Source organism: Oncorhynchus gorbuscha, linkage group LG26 (assembly GCF_021184085.1).
Source record: "Oncorhynchus gorbuscha isolate QuinsamMale2020 ecotype Even-year linkage group LG26, OgorEven_v1.0, whole genome shotgun sequence".
Taxonomy (NCBI): Eukaryota; Metazoa; Chordata; class Actinopteri; order Salmoniformes; family Salmonidae; genus Oncorhynchus; species Oncorhynchus gorbuscha.
In genome coordinates, this window is record NC_060198.1 from 10933768 (window position 1) to 10940946 (window position 7179).

Below are 7179 nucleotides of genomic sequence, written 5' to 3' on the forward strand. Positions count from 1 at the left end.
ACATTGAGATGCAAACACGAGTCACTGAGCCACTTTGTAACCTGGACCATTACAGTAGTGAGTTCTTGTGCAGCTTGTTGTTTGCTCTTTGCATGCAAATATATCACTGTATCATCTGCATACATTTGAACTTCAGACCCAGTACAGACAGAAGGCAGATCATGAATGTACAAGCTGAACAGGAGGGGCCCCAGTAATGACCCTTGGGGCATGCCCACATCATAGCTAAGAGTGGGCGACAGCTCATTGCTCACTCTGACATACTGAGTTCTGCCTTCAAGGTATGATTTCATCCATCTCAAGGCATCAGGGGAAAAGTTGAACTTGGGCAATTTTGTGATGAGAATCTCATGGTTAATAGTATCAAACCACATTGTCTCATCAGACCACATAATCTTTTGCCTTATGATCTCAGAGTCTTTCATCTTATGATCTCAGAGTCTTTCACATGCCTTTTTCCAAACTCCAGGGGTGTTGTCATGTGCCTTTTTTCTCAGGAATGGCTTCCATCTGGCCAATGTCCCATAAAGCCCAGATTGGTAAAGTACTGTAGAGACTGTTGTCCTTCTGGCAGGTTCTCCCATCTCAGGCAAATAACTCTTCAGTTCTGTCAGAGTGGTCATTGGGTTCTTGGTCTCCTCCCTGACCAAGGTCCTTCTTGCCCGGTTGCTCAGTTTGGTCAGACAGCCAGCTCTAGGCAGAGTCTGGGTAGTTCCATATTTCAATTTCCCAATGATGGAGACCTCTGTGCTCTTGGAAACTTTCAACACTCTAGAAATTGTTTTATACAGTTGAATTCGGAAGTTTACATACACTTAGGTTGGTGTCATTAAAACTTGTTTTTCAACCACTCCACAAATTTCTTGTTAACAAACTATAATTTTGGCAAGTCGGTTAGGACATCTACTTTGAGCATGACACAATACATTTTTCCAACAATTGTTTACAGACAGATTATTTCACTTATAATTCACTGTATCACAATTCCAGTGGGTCAGAAGTTTACATACACTAAGGTGACTGTGCCTTTAAACAGCTTGGAAAATTCCAGAAAATTATGTCTTGGCTTTAAAAGCTTTCGATATCCTAATTTGTATTTATTCATTATTTTACCAAGTAAGTTGACTGAGCATTTTACAGCAACGACCTGGGGAATAGTTACATGGGGTTATGTGAGGAGGGGTGGAATGAGCCAATTGTAAACTGGGTGACAGTGAGGGTTTGAGGGCCAGATTGGGAATTTAGCCAGGACACTGGGGTTAACACCCCTACTCTTATAATAAGTGTCATTGGATCTTCAATGACATCAGAGAGTCAGGAGACCCGTTTAACATCCCATCCGAAAGACAGCACCCTACACAGGGTAGTGTCCCTAATCACTGCCCTGGGGTATTTTTTAGACCAGAGGAAAGAGTGCCTCCTACTGGCCCTCCAACACCACTTCCAGCAGCATCTGGTCTCCCATTGAGGGACTGACCAGGACCAACCCTGCTGAGCATCAGAAGCAAGCCAGCAGTTGTATGCAGGGTGGTATACTGCCAGCAAAAATTGGCATTATTTGAGTCAATTGGAAGTGTACCTGTGGATGTATTTCAAGGTCTACCTTCAAACTCAGTGCCTCTTTGCTTGACATCATGGGAAAATCAAAAGAAAACAGCCAAGACCTCAGAAAATAAATTGTAGACCACCACAAGTCTGGTTCATCATTGGGAACAATTTCCAAATATCTGAAGGTACCACATTTATCTGAACAAAAAATAGCACGCAAGTATAAACACCATGGGACCACGCAGCCGTCATACCGCTCAGGAAGGAGACGCATTCTGTCTCCTAGAGATGAACGTACTTCGGTGCGAAAAGTACAAATCAATCCCAGAATAACAGCAAATGACCTTGTGAAGATGACAGAGTAAACAGGTACAAAAGTTTCTATATCCACTGTAAAACGAGTCCTATATCGACATAACCTGAAAGGCCGCTCAGCAAGGAAGAAGCCACTGCTCCAAAACCGCCATAAAAAAGCCAGACTACGGTTTGCAAATGCACATGGGGACAAAGCTGATGAAACAAAAATAGAACTGTTTGGCCATAATGACCATCGTTATATTTGGAGGGAAAAGGGGGGGCTTGCAAGCCGAAGAACATCATCCCAACCGTGAAGCACGGGTGTGGAAGCATCATGTTGTGGGGGTGCTTTGCTGCAGGAGGGACTGGTGCGCTTCACAAAATAGATAAATGGACAATGACCTCAAGCATACTTCCAAAGTTGTGGCAAAATGGCTTAAGGACAACAAAGTCAAGGTTTTGGAGTGGCCATCACAAAGTGTTTAGGGATTTTTATGAATAATGACTAAATTATGTATACATTTAAATCAGAACTATAACTAAACAGAATACAGAAACAGAATACAGAAAACAGAATGTTACTGTATGGATGTATGAATCTTAGTATAATCATAATACTGAATGTAATGTGTGTAGTTTTCGTCGAGAATTAGAACAAGGACTTTCTGTTCCTTGTTAGAAACGAATGGAGCTATTGTCAGACCGGCTGGAATGCTGTGTTCCTTACTGTCATGACTCCTACCGAAGGTGGCTCCCCTTCCCGTTCGGGTGGCTCTCAGCGGTCGTCGTCAACGGCCTACTAGCTGCCACTGATTCTTTCCTCCCCCTCCTTGTCTGTTTATTGGTTACACCTGTTGTGTATTTGCTGATTAATTGGGCTTTATTAGCCAGCCGGCCCGCCTGCTCTTTGTGCGGGATTGTTTTGTGTAACTTGTGTGCACGTCTGTGGGTTATGTGTTTCCCATTTCGTGGGTTTTGCTGGACAGTTTAAGTTCCTGTGTTTGGGGCGTTTGTTTTGTTGTACGCCCTGTGTTTTCGTGGGGTTGGCTTATGTTCGCCGTTTTGTGCATTCAATTAGCACTACCCTGAACTCTCTGCTTCCTGCGCCTGACTTCTCACCCACTACACCCAGAACGTTACACTTACAGGACATTCTGTCTCTACCCAGGGAGGGGAGAGACCTTGGGCTAGTAGTAGATTGTTTAACAGGTGGCAGACAATGTGGGAATGCTTGTGAACTATATTGCCATTGTATCTGAGAGGAGGAGAGACATTTATGACGAAATGTGAGGTATATAAACCAATGTACATTGTATTATGATCAGAGCTCTCGAAAATAAACGCTACTGATTAACTATGAGACTGGTGTCTGTCCATTTTATGAAAATAAGTATCTTACAAATTCTTAGAAACGGACAGAGTGTTTTAATTGATCATATAGGAAATAAAATTCTCTAACACAAATCCCTGACCTCAATCCTATAGAAAATACGTGGGCAGAACTGAAAAAGCGTGTGCGAGCAAGAAGGCCTATACACCTGACTCAGTTACACCAGCTCTGTCAGGAGAATGGGCCAAAATTCACCCAACTTATTGGGGGAAACTTTATGAAGGCTACCCAAAACGTTTGACCCAAGTTAAGCGATTTAAAGGCAATGCTGCCAAATACTAATTGAGTGTATGTAAACTTCTGACCCACTGGGAATGTGATGAAAGAAATAAAAGCTGAAATAAATCATTCTCTCTACTATTATTCTGACACTTCACATTCTTAAAATAAAGTGGTGATCCTAACTGACCTAAGACAGGGAATTTTTACTAGGATTAAATGTCAGGAATTGTGAAAAACTGAGTTTAAATGTATTTGGCTAAGGTGTATGTAAACTTCCCAACTTCAACTGTATATGCCTCATCACAATTCTATCTCTGAGATCTACGGACAGTTCCTTGAACTTAATGGCAAAGAAAAACAAGAATAAGCCTTGCACAGGAAACTATGCAGTCGAAGAGGCTGGTGTCCAGGCTTAATTTTCTCAATTTCACATGCTAACAGCAACCGCAACACCATGCTCGTATCCAGCCGCAAAAACCTAGAGACAGAGCTTTTTTAAGGATAAGCAATTAATGAACTAATGGCAACGTCAGTTTGGTGAAAGTAAGACAGTGGAACTAGGTTTTTTGCTAATAAATGCACGCAAATAATATTACTCAACATTGCTGTATAGCAGGGGTGTGAACTCATTTTCCCCGTGGGCCACACTGAGTCTTTAACAAAGTCCGAGAGCCACACTGAAATAGTCCTATGTTTTTGGAATTTTCGATACTTATATAGCTTTTGTTTCTGTGATTGTAAGTGAGCTGGACAGAGTGAAGATACTGTACACATATAGGTCCATTGTCAATATCATCATTGCGCTTGTTTTTGTTTTTTTGCAAAACCAGCCATAGGCTGCATTAAATCTGCTCGCAGGTCTTTTTGACACCCTATATAATGAGGGAAAAAGGGAAGCACAGCCACAAGATGCCCAGTGACACAAGCCTACCAGACAAGATCAATTACTTCTATGCTCGCTTCGAGGCAAGTAACACTGAAACTCATGAGAGCATCAGCTGTTCCGGACGACTGCGTGATCACGCTCTCCGTAGCCGATGTGAGTAAGACCTTTATACAGGTCAACATTCACAAGGCCGCAGGGCCAGATGGATTACCTGGACGTGTACTCCGAGCATGCGCTGTCCAACTGGCAAGTGTCTTTACTGACATTTTCAACCTGTCCCTGACTCAGTCTGTAATACCAACATGTTTCAAGCAGACCACCAAAGTCCCTGTGCCCAAGAACACTAAGGTAACCTGCCTAAATGACCCGTAGCACTCACGTCTGTAACCATGAAGTGCTTTGAAAGGCAGGTCATGGCTCACATCAACACCATTATCCCAGAAACCCTAGACCCCCTCCAATTTGCATACTGCCCCAACAGATCCACAGATCCAGGAACACCTATGTGAGAATGCTATTCATTGACTACAGCTCAGCATTCAACACCATAGTGCCCTCAAAGCTCATCACTAAGCTAAGGACCCTGAGACTAAACACCTCTCTCTGCAACTGGATCCTGGACTTCTTGACGGGCCGCCCCCAGGTGGTAAGGATAGGTAACAACACATCCGCCATGCTGATCCTCAACACGGGGGCCCCTCAGGGGTGCATGTCTCAGTCCACTCCTGTACTCCCTCTTCACTCGTGACTGCATGGTCAGGCACGACTACAACACAGTCATCAAGTTTGCCAATGACTCAACAGTGGTAGAACTGATCACCGACAATGATGAGACAGCCTATAGGGAGGAGGTCAGAGACCTGGCCGTGTGGTGCCAGGACAACAACCTCTCCCTCAACGTGATCAAGACAAAGGAGATGATTGTGGACTACAGGAAAAGGAGGACCGAGCACACCCTCATTCTCATCGGCGGGGCTGTAGTGGAGCAGGTTGAGAGCTTGTCCACATCACCAAAAAACTTTCATGGTCCAAACACACTGACAGTTGTGAAGAGGGCATGACATGTGCAAATACCTTCAGTGGTCCAAGATCATTGATGACTGCCTTCAGCTCATCTGCAATGTGGAGACGTGTGTATGTTGTCCCTTGTGTCTGTGCTCTCGTAGAATACTGGTTGAGGGGTGGAGGATGATGTAGTTAATTATTCCTTGTCCACGAACATTCAACCCCCCCCATCAGAGATGATTGCAATACAGTCTGCTTTTTCTATGATTTGCTTGACCTTCACTTGAACTCTATTTAACTCTGCATCCAGCAAATGAGTAGATAAAGCATGTCTGGTTGGAGGGATGTATGCTGGGCAAAGAACATTCAGAAATCTCTTTCAATACACATTGCCTGTGAGCATCAGAGGTGAACCAGTTGCATACACAGCCCGAGCAAGACATTCATCAGCATTTCTCTGACTACGTTCATCCATTGAGTCAAAAAAACGTCTGATTCCAGGAGGACCATGATCTGTTGCTATAGATAAGGTGTCTGATCCATCATTTTCACCTTGACTAGAAGTAGAGGGACTTTTGTCAGAGGTTGCTTGTTGTGAGCTCTGAGGGAACTTTATGCACTTGGCCAGATGATTCTGCATCTTTGTTGCATTGGCACAGTATTCACAAATGTACTCAGCTTTTCCTTCTACATTAGCTGCAGTGAAATGTCTCCACACATCAGATAGTGCCCATGGCATTTTCATGTAAAGAATATATATATATTTTTTTAAACCCAAATACAATTCCATGTACATATAAAAAGTTAAGCAGTTAGATTAAACAACTAATTTGTAAGAGAAATGTTTTAAAATTAAACATATATGGAAACAGGTGAATTAACACTCCTCAGTTAGCAGGCTCAAACAAGCTAAAATCCACATGGTAGCAAAAACAAACTAGCAGAAATTGTTAACATGATTTAAACACACTTTGCTGTAGGCTACTATTTACTAGTTAACAAAAAAGCATGTTTGTCATATAAAATATATTCACCCCACCCAGTATTGTAATCAAAACTTACCAGAAAGCATGTAGTCCTTGGCTCAGACAGTGTAGTGGTGTGGGCTCAAGATCTTGAGAATCAGCTGTACATGTGATGGAAGAGTGCACTGCACATGTGATGGAAGAATGCACTGCACATGTGATGGAAGAATGCACTGTGCATGCAGAGGTTTGCAATTCCATTAAATTGATGATAGTTTAACTAAAATATGCCACAAGATCTAGAATTGCCTTATATGTATCCCACAAAAAAGGTTCACTGTTATAACCTAACTTTTTTGATGAATTTAAGAAAAAGTCCCGGGCTTAACTTCCCATGGAAATTTTCCGGAAGGTTTCCGACCCTTTGCAACCCTAGTTGATACTTTACTTTAACTTTTTCTTTAAACTGATGATTGAAAATGACTGTTTTATATTACTGTTTAATATCATTATATACTCTTAGAATGAATAGATTGTTTTTATATCCTTAGAGATTGAAAGTAGTGTTCGGTTCAAGCTCTGTGTATTTGAAGAGTGCAATTATTTAGGTGACCGGAGTGGACTGTAGGAATGTGTACTCCCAATAACTCAAGGACTCTCCAGACTGATGAGAAGTCATGTAATATGCACAGAGAATCATGGAGAAATCCTGGTTGATGGAAAAGTACTGAAGTATGTCTTTGTGGAATGGAGAGGGCGAGAGCTCAGGGTTTGAGTGGACACTGCACTGGATTGAATGTATGTATTAAGCTGGACATCTTCCCTGAGTAAACATTTGAAACGTCACTTGGAGTTTGTATGATAAA